Source organism: Panthera leo, chromosome A1 (assembly GCF_018350215.1).
Source record: "Panthera leo isolate Ple1 chromosome A1, P.leo_Ple1_pat1.1, whole genome shotgun sequence".
NCBI lineage: Eukaryota > Metazoa > Chordata > Mammalia > Carnivora > Felidae > Panthera > Panthera leo.
Genome location: NC_056679.1, coordinates 69,052,692 through 69,074,634, shown reverse-complemented (window position 1 = coordinate 69,074,634; position 21,943 = coordinate 69,052,692). Strand labels below are relative to the sequence as shown.

Here is a 21,943-nt window from a genome sequence, read left to right as displayed (position 1 = left end):
AAAGCTGAACGGCTATAAGTAACCCCTGGTACCGACGACTGTGTCTATCAGAGGCAGAGCAGCATCTTCAAAGGTGACGCCAAGATATGTCAATATGACTGTGACTCATCCCCCCCAATTCCTTGAAGGAAAAAAAACTTGTATTACAATGCTGAAACAATGATGAAATCCTCTGGTGGCTGCTGTCATCATTCTGTCTCCGGAAGTGCCTGCTAAGTCCAGACGAAACTCGGGAGAGGCAAGGGAGGCACTCACCGTGGGTGCAAAATTTAAGGGGGCACCAAGACAACTCAGTAATTAAGATGATCATTTTTAGTGACTGTTTTTTTGTTTTTTTTAATTTTTTTAATGTTTATTTTTGAGAAAGAGAGAAACAGAGTGCAAGTGGGAGAGGGCAGAGAGAGAGGGAGACACAGAATCCCAAGCAGGCTCCAGACTGTCTGCACAGATCCCGATGCGGGGCTTGAACTCACGAAGCATGAGATCATGACCTGAGCCAAAGCCAGACGCTTAACTAATTGAGCCACCCAGGTGCTCCAGTGACGAATTTTTTTTTTAAGTTTATTTACTTTTGAGAGAAAGAGAGAGACAGACAGACAGACAGAGCAGGCAGGGGAGAGACAGAGAGAGAAGAGAGAGGATCCCAAGCAGGCTCCACACTATCAGCACAGACCACGAAACGGAGCTGAAACTCACAAACCTTGAGATCATGACCTGAGCCAAAAATCAAGAGTCAAGACGCTTAACTGACTGAGTCCCCAGGCATCCCTTTAGTGACTATCTTTAAAAACCAAAAGTAATTTTTAAAAATTTGCAATGAACAACACATCACAATTTTAAAATAAAGGCAGGACTTGACCCTGAACTCACAGGATCTATCTGCCCTGACCCCGGTTCTGGTGGGCTCAGTTAGAGCTGTACTATGGGAAGATCCCAATCTGGGCCACTTAGAAGAGTGTGGACTTTAGGAAAACCTCATTTGGCCGATTAGCTAGCTGGGTGACCTTGGGCTCGTTACCCAATCATCTAGGTCTCAGTTTCCTCTTCTGTAAAATGGAAATAATACCTTCCTCACTGAATAAATGATCAAGTAAAAATAAATGCAAAGTGCCACTCCCACTGTCCAGCACAGGACCCAGTATGAAGCTGGCAGTCCTACAGCCTCACACCACGTACCTGGACTCCAAGGAGAAGCCACAACGTGTTTCCTGTGTGCTAAGAGCTCATACAGTAGACTTTCAAGCAACTTTCAGGAAATGGATTTGACAGGTTATTGCGGTTTCCCTACTAGTCCTGAAGACAATCTTTTCTTCTTGTCCTTTCCCTCTTCAGAACGGAAGACCAACCCCAGCACTGAATCAGTGGGGGGTGGGGGGGTGGGGGCAAGGAAGAGAGTGGGGGAGGGGTGGGGATGGAGACCTAGAGCAGTGCTCACCCCACACCTCACCCCCAAACACACCCCCCCCCCGCCTCCATGGGTCAACTCCTCAGGATAAACAAGCAGGTAGGTGATACCCCAACAGCCTGGCATGACTAGAAAACAAAACAACCTCTGTGTTTCTCAAGAGTTTTTCTTCCTACAACAAAGCATGGCCATTTTTAAATAAAAGGAAATCAAACCCCAAGGACAATTTCTTATTCCCTTCATTCCTTGCTAATCTACCTTTGAGCCTGGAAGAAGCAACTTGTTCCCGGTCACTGTTGTGCTGCCAGAGGCATTGAACCTTACCACCGACTTTGGACCTGGTAATGCTGACTCTGGGAGTTACGTATGTGACCTTGAGATTATTATTATAACTGTTCTCAGACTCTCAAAGTCTAGAGTCTGAGTTCATCCTTATGAATTATTCTATCTCCAAAATAAAAGCATCCCATGACCGGGACCACAGACCTCAGACAACCTTGAACTTCCACACCACAAATAAAGAAACACCTGTCAATCACCATCTCTCACCCAAGTGTCATGAGCACCTATATTTCTTTGTTATGCGCCTTGGAAGCACTAGGAAGAACACAATATTCAGGGAGATGGTTTCAATAATACAACAGGGGAAGATGTGTAATGCCCAAAGCATGCCTCACACATTCACATATGTGGGCAGGCTCTGCTTAAGGTGCAGCAGAAACTCTTAAAACTTTTCCTCTCTTCGCATCTCTGAAAAATAGTTTACTTTTCTCATTTTAAATAGCATGACTGGATAATTATCAAAGCAGTAAGAATGTAGTACTGGGAAATTTACAAAGCACAGAAAGTTCAAAGGAAAAAAAAAACCACTCATGTCAGTCCTATCCAAAGAAAAACATCATGAGTAAAAAAACCTTTCTCAATGCACATAAGTATATATAAACACGGATAGATAGACAGATAGATAGATAGATACTCGATCGATCTTACGTAGAAGTTTACATATATGTGCTCATCCCTAAGTAGCAAACTAAGTGTATAATTACAAAAGAGGTAAGTGACCAGACACAAGAATGTTGATGAATAGCATAAGATATAAACTCAGAACCCCATCATCCTGCAGAAGGCTAGGAGAGGGACATTTTACAAAGAAATACAAGAAATTATGTCACAAAATTTGCTTCTTAAAAGAGTTAAGCATCAGCAAGTATTATTGAGCGCCTACCAAGTTCCCAGCACTTTGTTAGGCACTGGGAATGCAGAGGTGTAAAATAGTTCAGTAGAGGGGCGCCTGGGTGGCTCAGTCGGTTAAGTGTCCAGCTTCAGCTCACGTCATGATCTCATGGTTCATGGGTTCAAGCCCCGCATCGGGCTGTGTGCTGACAGCTCAGAGCCTGGAGCCTGCTTCAGATTCTGTGTCTCCCTCTCTTCCTGCCACTCCCCCACTCACTCTCTGTCTCTCTCTCTCTCAAAAATAAACATGTAAAAATTTTTTTAAAAAAATACTTCAGTAGAAGGGGGCTCTCCCACAAGTGGGGAAAGACTTCCTGAGCCTCTTCTTTGGCTCTGCCAATAAGCTGTATGACCTTCCAGCAAGTCATTTAACTCTCTGTGCTTCAGTTTCCTCATATAAAATGGGGATTAAACATGAGGGCAGTTGGGATGACTAAATGAGTCTGTATACCTAAAGCACTTAGGACTCAGCCTGAGACTCAGAAGCGCTCAATAAAAATCAGTGCTCCAATAATAAAATGAGTGGGGAAGACAAAAAACACACTGTAGAGACAGAGGGTCCAGGTGAGCCCCTAGGAGGAGACCTAAGCCTTAGAAAGGCTTCTGAAAGGGAGTGGGTAGGGACTGGGTGGACGTCTAACGGGAGAACTGGGTGGAGAGCCCTTGCCTTCCAAGCTGAGGAATCAGCAGGTATGGAGGTGAGAGGGTGCGAGACAGGAGGGCTCCTGTGGCTGGATTTAGGGGCAGTCCAGGGGGAGGGTGAAATAAAGGAGGTGGGAACAGAAAAGGAGGCCAAGACACCAGAATTCGTTCAGTCACCTTCTTTTTGGTGACAGCGAAACAGGTAGGCTATCCCACATCATGATCACTTTGAACAGGAAAGCTTTCTGGACTATTCCAATAAAGTCAAAGCGTGCTGATTTATGTATTTTTAAATTACTCTTACAAGTAAGCATTTTCTAAAAACTCTACAAAGAGGCAGAGATGTAACGAGCTGATCCTTCACACCTGCTCTCCAGACAGCCCTAAACTCATCACAAAGGTCTCCGAGTCCTTGCAGCACACATGGTAAGACCACTAGTAATAGATTTCTCACTGGGGGTATTACTACAAACAAAACAGAGAGCGAGACTAGATGATGAATTTGGTCTTCACTATTTCACAATGACTGGGAAATAAAGGAAAGGAAAAAAGTTTTCAACATACGTAGAATATAAATGTGAAAGGAGCTGTGACCAATACCTTTTCTTAAAAGAAAGCTTTTATTACCTAATGCGTTTGTCTTTGTTGATATGTTCTGCACGGTTAAGATTTTTTTGTTTGTTTGTTTAACTCCAAGCGACTTAACATACAGAGTAACAATGGTTTCAGGAGTAGAATTTAGTAATTCATCACTTACATATAATCCTCAGTGCTCATCCCAACAAGTGCCCTCCTTAATGTCCATCACCCATATAGTGCACTCCACCCACCCACCTCCCCGCCAGGAACCCTCAGTTTGTTCTCCATATTTAAGAGTCTCTTCTCTTGGCCTCCTGCACAGTTAAGATTTAAAGCTTCATAGTTTAATAATACAAATAATACCTACGATGTCATGAGCTTTTTATAAATCACCAGGCAGTCCCTTTTTATATACAGTTGACTGCTGAACAACGTGGGGGTTGGGGTACCGACCACACAGGCAAAAATCGATGTATAACTTTTGACTCTCCGAAAACTTAACCACTAATCACCTACTGTTGACTGGAAGACTTACCAATAACATAAACAGCCAACTAACACATATTTTGTCAGTCATGTTATGTATTGTATTCTTACAATAAAGCAAGCTAGAGAAAAGAAAATGTTACTGAGAAAATCATAAGAGGAAATATACTTAAAGTACTGTATTTATGGACAAAACTCTACGTGTAAGTGGACCCACACAGTTCAAACCCGTGTTGTTAAAGGGTCAACTGTATTATCTCCAAATCCCAAAAGAAATGCCAAATTCTAAAAAATGCTGATCACCAAGACTTTTTACAAGCAAGTTATTTAAAATCTGTGATTTATAGCTCAATAGGTATTAAAATATGACAGGGAACTGAGAGTCAGAAACTAAAAGACTTGCTCCAGACCACACAATGTCTGAATGGCAGAGCTAGGATTTGAACACAGGTCCTTCACGTGCTATGGTAGCCAGCTTCCAATGATCCTTACCTCCTGGCATCCAAACCTTTCTATAGTCCCCTCCCTCTGAATCACAGCTGGCCTGTGTGACAAAAACTACTGTGGAAGTGACAATTAATGACTTCAAAAGCCTACGTCATAAAAGTCATGGCAGCATGTACCTTGGCCTCCTCAGAAGTCACTCACTCTGAAAGAAGCTAGCCGCCATATTGTGAGGTCACTCAAGCATCCTACCCAAGGAGCCTACAGGGGTCCTTGGAAGCGGACCCTAAAGCCCCAGCTGACATCTTTGCTGCAAAGAAGTGGACAGAAACCGCCCATCTAAACCACTCCCAAAGTCCTGATCTGCAGAAACTATGCAAGACAATAAATACTTACCACTGGTCTAAGTCATTCAATTTGAAAGGAATTTGTCATGCAGCAATAGATAATTAACACATGCCTCAAGCCTGCGTTCTTTTCTCCGTATCTACACTGTCATTCAGGAGCTTCTGTAACTTTATCTTTTAATTAGTATCACTCAAAATAGTTACTGAAATCAAAGCTATATACCCTATCAGGTCTCCGAGAAAAGCACCACCAGAACTGACATCTTACATCTATTTCTTGCTGGCATTGTTCCATTCTGGGACTCAGGTGTTGTTTTTTTTTTTTTTTTAAGTTTATTCATTTTTAGAGAGACATTGTGGGGGAGAGGCAGAGAGAGAGGGAGAGACAGAGAATCCCAAGCAGGCACCGAGCTGTCAGCGCGGAGCCCTACGTGGAGCTCGAACTCACGAACTGGGAGATCATGACTCGAGCCAAAGAAAGCCAAGAGTCGGATGCCTAACCTACCAAGCCACCCAGGCCCCCCGGGACTAAGATTTTAGATACACAATTATTCTTGTTGATCTACCCCTTCACAAAATAGGCAGCTAACAGGGTTCATTAAACCTGTGCCGGGGAGTCTAGGAAACCATTTAGCCAGGTCTTTTAAAGGTGTGTTTTGGGCATGTTTTGTTTAAAAAAAATAAAATAAAATAAAATAAACATAACCGTGCTGAGATACTGCTACGTGTCTATTCAAATGGCTAAGATAAAAAGTGTTGACAATATCAGGGTCTGGTGAGGATTCCTGGGTATTTGCCCAGGGGAATTCAAAACTGTGTTCACGTCAAAACCTACAGTGAAAGTTTATAGCAGCTGCATGTTTACAGCCACTACCGCCCCCAACTGGAAACAACCCAAAAGTCCTTCAACTACCAAATGGCGACACAAACTCGGATACGTCCACACAGTGGAATACAGTTCGGCAGCAAAAGTGAAAGAATCCTGAATGCTCCCAACAGCTTAGAGACCTCAAAGATAGCATGCGGAGTGAAAAGTCTCAAAGGGTTACACAGTCCGTGATTCCATTTATACGATGTTCTGGAAGAGACCAAACAACAGTGACAGAGCAAAGATCAGTGTCAACGGTGGCCAGAGAAGCAGGAAGGTGAGTCCAAAGAGGCAACACTCGGGAATTTTTTGAGCCGAATGACACAGTCCCTGTCCTGAGTGTGAGGGTCACGGTCGCCGCACACACTGGTGCACGTGGTAAAACTCACAGAACCGTACAGAGAAGAAAAATCGCTTTTACTCAAACTTGATTTAAAAAAAAAAAAAAAATAGGGGCGCCTGGGTGGCTCAGTCGGTTAAGCGGCCGACTTCAGCTCAGGTCATGATCTCACGGCTGGTGAGTTCAAGCCCCACGTCGGAGTCTGTGCTGACGGCTTGGAGCCTGGAACCTGCTTCGGATTCTGTGTTCCCCTCTCTCACTGCCCCTCCCCACTTGCACTCTTGTCTCTCTCTCTCTCTCAAAAATAAATATTTTAAAAAAATGCTTTTAAATAGATGCACACATACTTTTCTTTTGAGGCAATTTCATTTCCTTTTTCCCGTAAGAAGAAATACATCCTTCCTTAAATCACCTTCAGGGCCTAGGGTCGTCTTGATTTCCAAATCTTTATTTAAAAACAAACAAACACACAAACAAAAAAACGCTGATCACAAGCAAGTTATTTAGAATCCATGATTTGTAGCTCAAGAGTCTACCTTCTTTCAAACAATTATCATTCATTATTTTCCTGTATAGCTGAGGGTCCCCTGGCCCCTGCCTTATGTCCCTATAAACATTCTTGCCTGGGAGCAAAAGACCTTTTAGACAAACACAGACAAAACCACACAGGTTCTCAATAAATGTCTGCTGGCGTGTATATGGTGAGGTTCACCCCTTAAGCCACAGATTAGCTGGATCTGTCTCCAGACTGTCCCAAAGGTATCCAATGGCCCCTGGGAAAAACGAGCTGCCCACTCTGAGTTGCACTCTGAGCATGAGGGTGACCGTCCGCGTAGCCCCCTCCTGTCCCGGTGCCCCATGCAGTTCACACCTCCTTCCAGTATCAAAAACGCCTCCATTTGGACAAATAACATACATGCGCTTCCTTTGAAGACAAGGGTTTTTGTCTGTTTTGTGCACTGATGTGAATGCAAGCATAGCCCCTACCTTATGAAAGGTGCTCCACAGATCTTTGTGAAAAGTAAGATCAGTTTTATTCTTCCTAACTGGTGAAGACATTAGGAATTTAATGAGCTGTGATTTTCCAGATGCCTATGATCCTGTGATAAGACTTCCATTAATCCGCCAAAGAAAGGCTCTTTTGTAAGGACCTGGAAGATAAAAGGGAAGCCGCATCCATGGCCCCTGACCCCAGGAGCTAACTCTGGTGAAGAGTGGGGTTCACACATCGGGGAATAAGGCCTTACGCATCCATGTAAGATCCGTTATGCCCACGGGCACCACTGCCACTTGCCCTGGAAGGTCTCCACGCGCTTCTGGGTGCACCGTTCCAAAAGGTGTGCCAGTGGAATTCAGAATCGGACACTGCTCTACTTGGGAATTTGAAAAATAGGCAAGACTTGGATGTTTCACAAATGTTTTGCTGGGGGCTGATGAGGGCTGTGAAGAATCAGCACCTTCACTGAAGTGCTTCTGACCCACAACAGAGAAAAGGAGGCAGATAAAAATGCTCCTCGAGTTAGAAGAAAATAAAGCAGTAGGCACCCCTCCCATTTCAGCCTGGCCCCTACTCTGGGCCTTTCTCAACCTCCAGATACAGGCCAGTTACGCTATAAACTCGCCCCGAGCAAGCTCTACCCCCGTTTTTTCCCCCGCCCCAGAAGGTGTGTTCCGATACAAGCAAGAGCCTCGTGGGGATAATATATAAGGAGTGACACACGGCTTATGACACTCTTCACAAGGGATCATTAGGTTAGAGCTGCTTCTCTTGGGGCACAGGCATCAACATCTATGTGCTCGTGAACTTCTGGGCTTCGCACAGCCCCAGGAGGAGGTGGGACAGAAGCTTCTCTTACATTTCTGCTGCTCCCGTCCCTGCTGGTCTCCTTCCACCCCCACCCCGGGAAGGTTTTTCTTCACTTCTCTCTTATTTTTGCCCATAAATCCCATCCATCCGGAAAGGCTCATGCTGTCTGGGCACAATCTCACATCACCCAGTGCCCCCGCCCCTAGACGCACCCCCCACCACAAGAGTGGTCCCTCCTGTGGCCTAAACAAGAGTCCTTCCCTAGGAGGAGAGGTCGGAGGTTCACGCTCCGCTAGGCGATTCTTCATCATAGTGGGAGCAGTCTGAGCACCTCTTCCACGGGAACGGAAAACGCTCTAAGGTGTGATGAATTGTCAGGATGACTGGAGGACAGCTTGCATTTTAAGGCAAGAGCCATGGATGCTGGACTTCCTGCCCTTCCCCACCCCCATCCCCAAACTGTCCTGCTCAAAACACCAGCAGAGAGGGTAACTGAAACATGAAGGCAATGCCGGCCAAAAAACAGAGTCTGGACACTATGCGGGAAAGCCCACGGGGCCGACTCCGGACCCGGGTCTCTGTCCTTGAGACCGACCCACCTCCACACTTTCTGAGGTTGGTGCTGAGAACTAAGAAATACCCCTTTATTCTGCATCCTACGGCTCAAGCTGGGCATCTGTTGCTTGCAACAAAAGAGTCCTAGGGACCCTCCCACCATAGATTTATGTACACATGGTCACTGCAAGCAAAACAAACAAAAAAAAAAATGACCAATATGGGCACCTGAGTGGCTCAGTGAGTTCAGAATCTGACTCTTGATTTCCACTCAGGTCTCGATCCAGGGTGGTGGGAGCGAGCCCCAAGAGGGGCTCTGCACTGAGCATGGGGCCTGCTTAAGATTCTTCCTCTCTCCCCCACCCCACCCCACCCCTCCCCTACGTGCACTGTCTCAAAAAACAAAAGTAAGTTTTAAAAAAGTGACCGCTAAAGGGCAATGTTAGTTACGTTCTGTAGAACCATGTAACAGTAACATCACAGAGGCATCGTTTTCATTTCAAAGAAAGCTCCATGTAGAAAACACTTAGTGTTAAGGGGGAAAAAGTGGCTTCTCAATGTGCATGCATCATTCTCTCAATTTTTTAATAACAATGGACATTTGCACATATAGGTGATAATACCGGAAATACACCAAATATTGCCAAAAGTTAAATGGAAATCAACCATTTTTTAATTTTCATAATCTTTAAATGGCAGGATTCCAAGGAATTTTTACTTTCTGTTTTATATGTGAGTACTTTTCTACTCCTGTCACAATAAACACACTACAAAGTGACCACTAAAATAAGTCAACAAAAACAGGCTTCTTTAAATTAAAGCTCCATTCAAATGCCACCTCTTCCAATCAGAATCCACTATCTGTCCTGAACACTTCCACCATTACTATACCTTGTGCAAGGTTCTTATATTTCACCTTTTATTATAATTACCTAGACTTTTCCCTCATCCCCCTGGATGTCATACTCCAAGAGTAAGGACTGAGCCCTATTTTTGTGTCACCAATGGTAACCAGTATATTCAACAAAGATACTCATAAATATCCCTTGACTTGACAGGCCCTTACATAAACTAAAGTAAAAATAAAACGGCCCAGGGGCGCCTGGGTGGCGCAGTCGGTTAAGCGTCCGACTTCAGCCAGGTCACGATCTCGCGGTCCGTGAGTTCAAGCCCCGCGTCAGGCTCTGGGCTGATGGCTCGGAGCCTGGAGCCTGTTTCCGATTCTGTGTCTCCCTCTCTCTCTGCCCCTCCCCCGTTCATGCTCTGTCTCTCTCTGTCCCAAAAATAAATAAAAAACGTTGAAAAAAAATAAAACGGCCCAGTGAATAATGAAATTACCCTGGTCAGTTGGCCACCATCACAGTAAGGGGAGAGTGGAGGGGCTGATCAGACTTCTTTTTAAAAGTTGAATCAAGGGGCGCCTGGGTGGCTCAGTCGGTTAAGCGTCGGACTTCAGCTCAGGTCACGATCTCGCGGTCCGTGAGTTCGAGCCCCACGTCGGGCTCTGGGCTGATGGCTCAGAGCCTGGAGCCTGCTTCCGATTCTGTGTCTCCCTCTCTCTCTGCCCCTCCCCCGTTCATGCTCTGTCTCTCTGTCTCAAAAATAAACGTTAAAAAAAAAAAAAAAATTTTTTTTTAAATAAAAAAAAAAAAGTTGAATCAATTAGGGGCGCCTGGGTGGCTCAGTCGGTTGAGCATCCGACTTCGGCTCAGGTCATGATCTCACCGTCCGTGGGTTCGAGCCCCGCGTCGGGCCTGTGCTGACAGCTCAGAGCCTGGAGCCTGTTTCAGATTCTGTGTCTCCCTCTTTCTCTGGCCCTCCCCTGTTCATGCTCTCCCTCCCTCTGTCTCAAAAATAAATAAATGTTAAAAAAAAAAAAAAAAGTTGAATCAATTAAAAGAAAATAGAAATATTGCTCTCTGTTCTGCATTTTGCTCATCTGGATAGTTTATATTCAAGTTATTTGTTTAATATGAAGGGTATCATGAAATCATTTAACTTTTCCTTACAAATATTTGTGTCTAACTTTTCCATTTGGTAAACCTCTGGTTTACCCAAATCCTGACATTTTCAACTAGCTTGCTCCACTAATAACATTGGCCCCCAATAAGACCCGATACCAGAGAACCAAAAGCTCTGGTAAGATTATAAAGGAAGATATTAATTTCTGATTAATCATGTCCTCACAAATCTCCTAAGCAGTATTGTATGTGCAGAGAAATGCCATTCTAGGGTGACAAAAACGGCCGGTGCTGCCATCATTGTTTCTTAAGGAAATGTTATTCTCAAGCGTGTCCTGTAATCCAAACTGCCAAATGATCAATTCTAAACAAATGTCCTACAAGGCCACCTTAAGAGGAAAGGCAAAATTCATGTTGATTTAGCTGCAAGATTTACACACAATATCAAATACCTAAAGTCCCGAAATAGAGTTTATCTCTCACAGAGATTTGATATGACCACGAAGTCACTCTCCACATAATCAATAGAGAGAAACATGTTTTGTCACAGATAACGGTACATGGCAAAAGAAAGATAAGCTCTTCCAACTGATGTGCCAGTCAAGAAGCTTTGGATAGCAGTAACAGAGTTAGAAAGTAAGTAAAATGATCATTTAGCACACGAAGCCCATGTTGGTATTATTTAGTATACAAAATTCACTATTCTTTGGTATACTCAGCTCCAGGGGCAGGAAGATCAATGACTCAATGACACCCACAAGGACTCCGGTCCCAGGGCATCCGGGTGGTTCGGTGGGTTAAGTGGCTGACTCTTGATTTTGGCTCAGGTCATGATCTTACAGTCGTGAGACTGAGTCTCACATCAGGCTCATACTGGGCATGCAGGCTGCTTAAGATTCTCTCTCCCTCTGCCCCTATGCCTCACTGAGGCGTGTGCTCACACTTTTCTCTCCCTCCCTCCCTCCCTCTCTCTCAAAAAAAAAAAAAAAAAAGTCTCTGGTTCCATCTTTCAGCTCCATCACCCTCTTGCCTTCATCCCAAGGTGAATCACAACATGGCTGCTGTGGTTCCAGGCATCACATTCAGTCTAGTCTTTGGGTCTCTTTTTAAGAGCACAGAAACGTTCCCCAGAACCCCCTTCCTAGACCTCCCAGATGTTGGGGTCTTCTGGGAAGGGTTTGGCCTGATGACGAAAGGAGCCTGAAGAAGCCTGTGCCATTACTGACCTGCCAACAAATGTGGGAGACGATATAGCTGCGGCAGCCATGAGTCATAACAGCTAATTAGGAGGCAACAGTCTGATTAACTGCTCGGCAGCAAGCCTAAGTACGAAGAGCAACATGCTGGGGATGGCGGGGCGGACAGACAGAAAGAACCTGGGTCCCCGATGACACTGTGAGCTGAGACACCCAAGTGGGAACCCCTTATTATTACTTGAGGCAACGAAAGGTTTGATGGGTGGTTAGCCAGACACTGTACCATTTTAAGATGAAAATACTCTTAAAGATGCCCTTGAAGTTTGAGGGAAAGAGCACCAGTTACTTGCCCCACATCACAAACATGGCCAGCGTGGAAGGGCAGGTCTATCGGGTCCCGGTGCCTCCCCTCCCAACTCCTGCCACCTCTGATACCACCCTCTACCTCCGGTATTGTCAAATGTCACAGGGTGTTCGCCACACGCATTTTAGTTCGGATCAACCAAGATTTATTTACCTTCTCTGGGCAGGAGAAACAAAAATTAGGAACACACACTTTCCGACCCTAATAATACTTATTATTTGGGTCAGAAAATGAGAAAACACAGACGGCAAGATACAATTCCTGCCAAGATAAGGGGAACTAAAGGCATTTCATAACTACCTACATGTGCCGCTCTGACCTCTTTTTAACGTGTTACATCTTGGGGCGCCAGGTGGCTCAGTCAGTTAAGCATCCAACCCTTGGTTTCAGCTCAGGTCATGATCTCATGGTTTGTGGGATGGGGCCCACATGGGGCTCTGTGCTGACAGTGTAATGCCTGCTTGGGGTTCTCCCTTTCTGCCCCACTCATGCATGCTCCCTCGCTCGCGCTCTCTCTCTCTCAAAATAAATAAACTTTAAAACATTAAAACTAAATAAAATGTTACACCTTGCTATTACCCAAGGCTTCCTTTTCGTATCGCTTTCAAAAATATTTCTTTCCCATCATCTTTCTGTGTGCCGAAAAACAAATACAACTCCAGTTTGAATTTTAAAAATCGATTTATTTGATCATAATCTCAAACATAATTGTTTCCTCATATTTTCAAAATAAGCAGGTATTTTCTCTTTCATTTTTAAGCCTCTTCAACTCCGTTTTCGGGAGGAAGGAACAAAACTGCTCCTTCACCCTCAAAAATGGAAGCTGACCACTTGAACAGAGCAATACCAGCAAGCCTTACACATAAAAAATGTGTTATTTTTCCAAAACTGAGTAAATTCCCTGGCCTTTGATAAGTTCAATAATTACGCCATGTATATAATACTTTGCCAATAATTTTTGCTTTTCAAGAGATACCATCAAAAAATAGAAAGGTTAAAAAATAGACTGGTGAAAATATTCACAACACACAGATCTAACAGAGAACTCATATCCAGAATATATAAAGAATCCCCACAATGAGACAAGATGACATTGAGTATGCGCAGTTTATTATATGTTGATCGTACTCTAAAGCTATATAAAATGATCGGACAAAAACATAATTAAAAATACAAAAGATTTGATACACAAAGGAAGATATGCAAACGGCCAATAAGCACATGAAAAGCAACCACTGGCCATCAGGGAAATCTAGAATGAAATCCCTATGACACACTGTGACACACCCACCAGAATGGCTAAAATGAAAAAGACTGAACATCAGTAACATCCCAGTGTTACTGAGGATTACAGTAACTGGAATGCTCAGATGTCATCGGTGAGAATGTAAAATGGTGCAAATACCTGGGAAAACAGACGGTAGCTTCTGATAAAGTTAAGCATATACTTATTATAAGACCCCGCAAAAGAATTAAAAACAGATCTCCACACAAAGACTTGTTCGCAAGAGTGCACAGCAGCTTCATGCATCAGAGCCCAAAGCAAACGGCCAGAGCGGCCAAAGGCGAAGGAACAAAGGGTGGTGGAACGGACCTTGAAATGGTACCGGGAGATAGAAAGAAAGATACTGGTGAGAGGCTGGGAGGGAGGAGTAGAGAAAGGGAAGAAGGGGAGAGCGGGGAGGAGCAGGAGGAGGAGAGGAAGGGGCGATCAAAGTCAAGGAGAAAAGAAATTATACCCAGACATAGTGAAGGTGCAGAACTCCAAAGAACCTTAAAGCAGCCGGGGCGCCTGGGTCGCTCAGTCGGTCGACTCTTGATTTAGGCTGAGGTCATGATCTCACAGTTTATGAGTTCACGTCGGGCTCTGTGCTGGCAGGACGGAGCCTGCTTGGGATTCTCTCTCCCTCTCTCTCTCTCTCTCTCTCTCTGCCCCTCCCCGGCTCATGTGCGCGCACGCTCTCTCTCTGTCTCAAAATAAATAAATAAGCTTAAAAAAAAAAGTCAGCAGACAGAAAAGACAGACTACTCACAAGCAACAACCAGCCCAGAGGCGGATACTGCAGCTGCCACAAAGGAACCAGAAGGGAGCTGATTAATACAACGTCAATCTGAAATCGCGCACCCAGGGCGTTTATCATTCCAGAACAAAGATACTTAAAGGCACACAAAAACGGAGGTTACCACCAAACAGATGCTCACTAATGAAGCCTCTAGAAAATAGATGCCATGGAAGAAGGAAAATTCTTAGAGAAGCTAGCTTTTCAGAGAAGTTTTACTTTCTTCTTCATGCTTTTAGACCTAAGTTTCTTCTTAATGAGACTGTAACTTTTTACAATATTACCCAGCTTTCAAGGTTAATTGCAATTGTTAAATTCGAACAAAATGGAAACAAAATCAAATATCATATCTTCAAGTTCCCGGAACAGCAACCTTAAAAACTTTAAAGACTAACTGTAAAGGACATGAAAATCCAGGTTTATTCATTCACAGCCAGTTATCTACCAAGGGATTGCTATGTGCTAGGCATATACTAGATCCTGAGTTAACAGGATGAGAACAAAAAATGAAAATCACCATATTCCTGGATTTGTAAGTCTTCCTGTATGAGATACTTTTATGGAAAGCCGAAGTCTGTGTGTAGAGTGGCATTCCTCTTGTGGCAAGAAATATTAGCATAATAGAGTTAAAAGCAATCTGGTTTGGCTGGTGGCTCCTTTGTTTGAAAATGTATGCACAAATATGACAATTTTTCACACGAAATTAATTCAGTGTAAATGATGAATTCTCACATCATTTATTTGCCAATCTTACAGTTTGTCTATTATTTCCGTCCCACGTTAAAATAAGAAAACTGCCAATGCCTAGCCTGCACTGGGCATGCATTCAGTTTTAGTCACATTGTATTTGATGGTCCCTGGCTTATTTCAGAGATATCAAAAGCTTAGAGCACCATATTTAATATCTATCAAGTGCCCACTTTTGCTTCAAGTATCCACTTGGCAAAACATTTTTTAACTGCCTTCAACCAGGACTAGGGCAGCCGAAAAAAGCCAGCTTCTCCACTTTAAAATAAACATTTTCCGGGGGCTTCTTGATTAAAAACAAAGGCAGCATTTGGCATAAAAAGACTGGTGAAATCAGTATTTCAAGTAATTTGAATGGAAACATTTGGGCTCTGATCTTCCTGGACATGTGGAAATGGTTAACGCAGTAACCTGGAGGAAAACAGAGGCCGTAGCAGAAACTCTACCCATTAAAAAGCAAGAAAAAGAACTTGACCTCCCGCTTCCCATTGAATAGCCAGGCTTGAAGAGCCTGGCCTTTCCATCGAAGGTACCCAAGAAAAGGAGAGGGCAGCCATGGGACCTAAAAGCCTGCCCCTTCCCCTCCCAGCCAACACCTAGAATGCCTGTGCACCCAAAGTGGAAAGGACTCAAGCCGGCAACCGTATCTGGGGGATCATAGGAGCACCTCTCTTTTCTGTAGCATTTTCTCTTATGGGGGCCAGGGCATTTCTCAAAAAGCTTAGGCAGTTCTCTGCAATAAGCAAGGCCAGTCATAAAGGGTGTGTTTCAAACGCCAGTTCCACTGGCCCAATACCTACAAATCCACAGAACTTGCCCCGCCCTCCGGGAAAAGTCACAATGTCTTTCCTAAAGGGTGTTCAGCACACAAAGACTGGGCTCTTGCCTTTTCTCCAATGTTCTCTAACCTCTTCCAGGATGGAAAAAGCTTTTCTCTTTCGATGGACGTTATCCCAAGCACCCTTCTTAAAAAGCTGTATCGTTTTTCCAAACAAATTAAGCTCTGCTATGTGCATCGAGTATTAGGGGACAAATTCCACTTTTTAAGAAACGAACCCCTTTGATCCTGTATTTAATTCTTAACTTTCTTCAGTTTCTGTAATGAAATACAAAACAAAAACATTCACCCAGCTTTCTTTTAGTCTCAAAATAATTATAAACTAAATGCAACCCACCAGAAGAGAATTGTCTAGGATAGATTTTTCAATCTCCTTTTGGTAAATTTGGCTACAGAGTAGTGTTACTGTTCTATTATGACCCAAGGAATTAAATCCCTACACAAATTCCAGGAAGAGACTATCAATGTGAAAAGGGGCATTATAAACCCAACTCCAGGATTTCCCTAGGGACAGACTCCTTAACGCGAAACCACACACCGACTCACAAGGGTTGTGCCACAGAATCTGTGACCCTATGGGGCACAACTACATCATCCCCAACTATGTCAAGTTTCCTGTCGGCTTCAAAGAAACAAGAGATTCTGGGAAGCCCTGGGGTAAGGGAGGCATCAACTCAGCATCTCTATCAACCAACACTTCGCCCAGTGAGCCAGCCACTGGCCAATAATGTCTATTTATTTTACCCAGAGGCAGATCTATTAGCCAGACATTCTAAAAACACAAACGTTTTGTTGTGCTTGGAGGAACTCCAATATTGGTGCCTTGCTGCAGAACGATGCTGCGGGAATATAAAGTGAGCCATGTGGATGCTGAACCCACATAGGAAGCCATCCTCAGAAACTGTCACACCAGAAGACCAACCCTTTGGAAAGGCCGAGGGGTAAACCCCCAGCCAGAAGGCTGTGGAATGAGGGAAGAAAGCCAAAGCTAGGAGATATCAGAAAGGCCCACCCCATGGGAACGAGGGCAATTTTTAAGGCAACTCCCTCAAAGCTCTCAGCACCAAAAAGGCCTTTCCCCTCCTCTTCTTTTTCGACTGAATGAAAGAGCGAGACAATGCTAAAGGACGTTCTGACATGGGTTTGGCAAAGTCACCACGTGCAAAACACATTAAACTAACCCATGGGGGTTGGCTCTCCCAAGACCGCCGGCTGGGTGAGGGGGGCCGGGGGTCCACAAAAGTCATGGCTCAGGGGGAATCCGGGAAACAGGGCAGGGCCGGCGGCGGAGCAAATCAAACCTGGGAAGCTAACAGGGAAGGCATTAACAACAATAATAAAATGAAACAGCCAGAGGCCACCATGGTACTCCAGAAGGCTGAGACAGGCTGAGAACGCTAAACTCCTCCGGACGAGAGGCGATCTCTCCACAGCTCAGGGAGCTGACCTGGTAGCAGCGTCCTCGATTCTTTTGTAAGCCTCACCTCCCTCCTTTCTGGGGTCCTGCACCGATCCCGGGAGTAGCGGGGCCCCAACTGCCAGGAACGAAATCCAGAACGATGACCGGGAACTCATCCCCCCCCCCCCTCAAATAACACACACACACTCTCTCTCTCTCTCTCTCTCTCTCTCTCTCTCTCTCTCAAGGGTCTGGCCAGATCACACAGCTAAAGTTTCCGGAACTTAAATCGTAAAACCACAATCAGAAGTTGTTGTTTTAAAATGCTCACCACAAAAATCTGTGTCCTTTGCTGGAAAGAAAAAAAAAAAAAAACTTTGCTCTCCGTAAAGGCGGTAAAGAGAGACAAAATCTAACTTAAGCGGAGGGTGTGTTCCTCTTTGTCACCTACCCGGGTGCTCGCGCCGCGCGTGGGCGAGCGGCAGGCACCCGGCAGCGCCGCGGCACCCGAGCCAGTGGCCACCTCCCCGGCCCGCGATCCGCCTCTGGGGCCAAGACTGCGGCCCGAGGTCCGGAAGCGGCGTCCGGCGCTGTCACTGTGCCGGGTGGGATGGGAGGAAGCGGGGGGGAAGGGCACAGCGGGGTGGGGGAGGCGGGGGGGAGCCGCGCGCACAGCCGCGCAGCCCGGGTCCGCGGAGGTGAGAGAAAGGTGCAAAGGGCGGCCCGGAGCCCGGAGGCCCCCGAGCTCCTGCTATTGTTGCCGGGGCTGCCGAGGGCCCGATCCCACCCGCCGCCCGCCTCCTCCGGGCAGGACCCCGCGGGCACGCAACCCGCCTCCACCCGCGCCCCCCCGGCGGGTGGGCCCCGAGAGCCCGGACTCGCACAAGTTGCCGCCCGCCCGCCCCGCCGCGGTCATTGTTCGCCCCGCGCCTCCTACCTCCACGGCGCCGGCGGCTCCGGCTCCCACTCCGGGCCTCCGGGCTCAGCAGCTCCGAGCCCCTGGCTGCCGAGGGCGCGGCGGCTCCGGGCTGCGCGTGCAGCGGGGCGCTCGGCTATTAATACCCGCGGGCGGCGGCGGCGCGGGAGCGCGAGCGGGGCTGGCGGTGGCCGGCCGAGGTCCGAGCCATCAAAGGTGGCGCGGGGCGGAGGGGAGGGCGGAGCAGGCGGGGTGGGTGGGGAGCGGGCTCAGGGTCGCCATGGCCGCCTCGACGCCCGGCCGAGTGCCACTCGCGCGGGGAGGAGCGGCGCAAAGCGGGCGGCGGCCGCGTCTCCGCCCCGCGCCCCAGCCGAGCGCCCGCAGCCCTGCGCCCGCGCGGGACCCGCCGCCTCCGAGGCCGGCGAGCGGGAAGTGAAGGCGATCGCGCCCCTCCCCGGGCCTGGGCCGGCCCCTCGGCGGTGGGGGGGAGCTTGGGCGCCGAGCCGCCGGAGCCGCGGGGACAGCGGGAGAGCCACAGCCCCCTCCAGCGTCCGGGCCGGCGACCTGCGCGCCAGCGTGCCCCGCCCCGCTCCGCCCTGGGGGGCAGGTGCGCCAGGGGGCGGCGGGAGCGGGGGGGGGGGGGGGGGGGGGGGCACCAGCCTGGAGAGCCCCTCCCGGACCCCGAGAGCCCACCTCGGATCTGTGCCTTACTTGGTCCTACAGCCAGAACCCGAGTCTCTGCGCTGCGCCACCGAACCCAGCGCAGGAAGCGCTGAGGAGAGCGCTGCGCCACCAGGGACACGCCAATCCTGCTGCTGTGGTTGAAAGCGATCTAAGGAGAGCGGGAGACGAGCGCACCGGCTTAACCAGGAGCTGCTGCAGGGCGGTCGGCGGCGCGGACTCTGCAACTCACTGGCTGAGGTCATGCAAGGGGGTGCCTGTGTGCCCACCTAGGACTTTTCGTTGTCGGGCGGGAAGCGGCGATTTGCAGGGACCCACGAGCACCTTCCCCTCCCAAGCCACACGAGCAGGCTTCCGGCACCACCCTGGGCTGCGAGCGACTTAATCCCGAAGGGGCGGTTGCCACCTCCCCCCGCCACGGCCCAGTGTTTTCCACCCAGGCGATTCCCAGTACAGTCCCCACCTCCCCACCCCCACCCCCACCCCCCACTTGCCCCACCTCCAGGAACAGGAGCAACGCCCAGCGGGGGAGAGGAGTGAAATAGGTTGGGAACTGGTTTGCGGAATTTAATGGGGGAGGGAGTAAGATGGATTGAGGAGGCAGGGACTAGGGCGGGGGACACAGTTACTGTCCCCACCCTCCAGCAAGGAGCCCCCGCTTCACCGTCTCCATCTCCCCCTTCCCGAGCCCCTCGTGCAGCCTTTATCTCGCTGTAGACTTTCTACTCGTGGAGGGGAAAGGGCGGGCAGCAGCAGCTCAGAGACCAAAGCAGCTCTCAGCTAGATCCCGAGGCTACCCCGGTCGTTTTGTGCCTCTGAGGAGTTCACAGTCCTCAAACCAGATGGACAGGTTTCATGGGAGAAGCCACAAGGGAGCGGGCAGGAGCCCGCAGTGGGGGTTGGCACAAGAACAGGACGCATTAGAAGTACAGGGGGTACCTGTGGCAGCAGGTGTGAGTAATTCCTGGAGAGGAGCAAAGAGACGTATTTTGAGTATAAGGTGCTGACCTGTTTGGTTTTTTGTTTTTTGGGGTTTTTTTTTTAGCCAAAGGCTTTATTTTTTTTTCCCCCAGAGAGAGCCCGAGAGCAGGGGAGAGGCAGAGAGAGAGAGAGAGAATTTTCAGCAGCCTCCACACTCAGTGCAAAGCCAGAGTCGGAGCTCCATCCCACGATCCTGGGATCAAAACCTGAGCTGAAATCAAGAGTCCGATGCCCAACTGCCTGAGCCACCCAAGTGCCCCCCTGTATTTTTTTTCTTTTTTTTTTAACCCTTGTGTATCTGGTGACAGTGGAAGTAAAGAGCAGGGGCGTGTTGTTGGGTCAGCCTGCTGAGCGTCCGACTCTTGATTTAGACGGTGAGATCCAGCCCCGCCTCTGGCTTTGTGCCCACATCCAGGAGCCTGCTTGGGATTCTCTTTCTCCCTCTCTCTTTCTGCCCCTCCTCTCTGCTCAGGCTGTCTCTCTCAAAATAAATATATAAACTTAAAAAAAAAAAAAAAGAGTTCATTGTAGGCCTCTGACCAAAGAAGAAACAGCAGATGGGCTGAAAAGAAATAGTGGGTTCTGACCAGCTGTGTGGCCTTTGATAAACCATTGATCAGAGGGCTTAGGCCAATGCTTCTAAGTGTGGCTCTCACACACACCTGCAGCAGCAACGCCTGGAAACGTCCAGAAAGGTAAATTGGGGGGCCCGTACCCTAGACCTATCAGGTTCAAGAACCTTATCAGGTTCTCCAATCACCTGGAGGGCTGATTCAACTTAGATCCTCAGGCTGAGTCTGTAGATCTGGGGTGGGGCTGAGAATTTGCATTCCTTTAACCGGTATGCTGGGCCCACACTCCAGCCACTGTCTTAGCATGATGGTTTGGAATCCTGGAATCACCTCGGATTTTAAAAAAACATCACCCAGTCTTTACTTCAGATAAGTACATCAGGATTTATGGGGTTGGGACCCAGGCCTCAGGCTTTTTAAAGTTCTGTGGGTGATTCCAATGTGAAGCCAGGTTTGAGAACAATTACTGTTTTCAAGTATACATGAATCACCTGAGGATCTTGTTAAAATGCAGATTCTGGGTTCAGGTGAGACACGATTTTTTTTTTAAGTTTATTTATTTATTTTGAGAGAGAGAGAGAGAGCACAAGCAGGGAAGGGGCAGAGAGAGAGTGAAGCAGGCTCCACATTATCAGCACAGAGCCCAACATAGGGCTGGATCTCATGAACCTCGAGACCATGACCTGAGCCAAGATCAAGAGTCCGTCGCTTAACTGACTGTGCCCCACCCCACCCCCCACCGCCCCTGGTTTGGGACACTATTTCTACCAAGCTTTCTGTGTTTTCTGCTAGTCAAGGGGCTACTGCGGTGAGTGGCCAGCAAGGTGCTAAGCCATACCTCACAACTAAACCAAAAACCTATAGAAATCTGAAAATTAGAAAAGTGACATTTTCCCAGTCCTTCTCTTTGGAAGACACACATTTCTGCCTTGCCCTAGGTCTCTTTTTCTTCTTTCTAGGTCTGAAACAAGGTTTGTGTTGTTTTGCTCTTAGCACATGTACGATCACCCTACATCGAATGCTGTTTTATTACCTTAATATTACCAGCGTTTTTGAGGCAAGGTGACTTTTCACAGAGGCAATCTGAGAGTGTCTGCAGGCCTGCGGAGAGAGTTAATACAGGAGAAGAGAGAGGAGGGCAGGCTGAGGGCTCCAACTGAGAGAGGCTGGAGAACCACCCCCCCACCCCACCCCACCTCTAGCTTCCTAACAGCTCTTTAGAACATTCTGTGCTTTGTACTTCATCTCATTGAAAGCACTTTCTAAATTCCTCTACCTGAAAAGCCAGGGACATCTGTCCTGCAAAATCTGCCACCTGCACAGTCAACCTGTGAAAAAATTGACGCCCTCGCTTATTTTTTCATTTGTGCTTCCCTTGCAGGCTATACAAATTTGTAATTAACTAGGTCCCCTTTTTATCTCGTGACATGGGGTTATTTAGAAGTCTTTCCAGGGGCACCTGGGTGGCTCACTTAAGCATCTGACTCTTGATTTCGGCACAGGCTATGATCTCATTCACGGT

General features: G+C 47.3%; 1 protein-coding gene across 3 annotated transcripts in view; it reads right to left on the bottom strand.

The window, feature by feature from the left end:
• FARP1 (FERM, ARH/RhoGEF and pleckstrin domain protein 1) overlaps positions 1 to 19,200 on the bottom strand; it is a 295,943-nt gene extending 276,743 nt beyond the window's left edge. The window contains exon 1 of one of the 3 annotated variants that reach the window (XM_042929450.1): positions 19,138 to 19,200. The gene's annotated coding sequence lies outside the window, so the exon portion shown is untranslated. Of the gene's footprint in view, positions 1 to 18,208; positions 18,542 to 19,137 lie in introns of those variants that run through there. The other 2 variants (XM_042929458.1, XM_042929440.1) reach the window with 2 other exon arrangements.
• Positions 19,201 to 21,943: the final 2,743 nt, after the last annotated feature.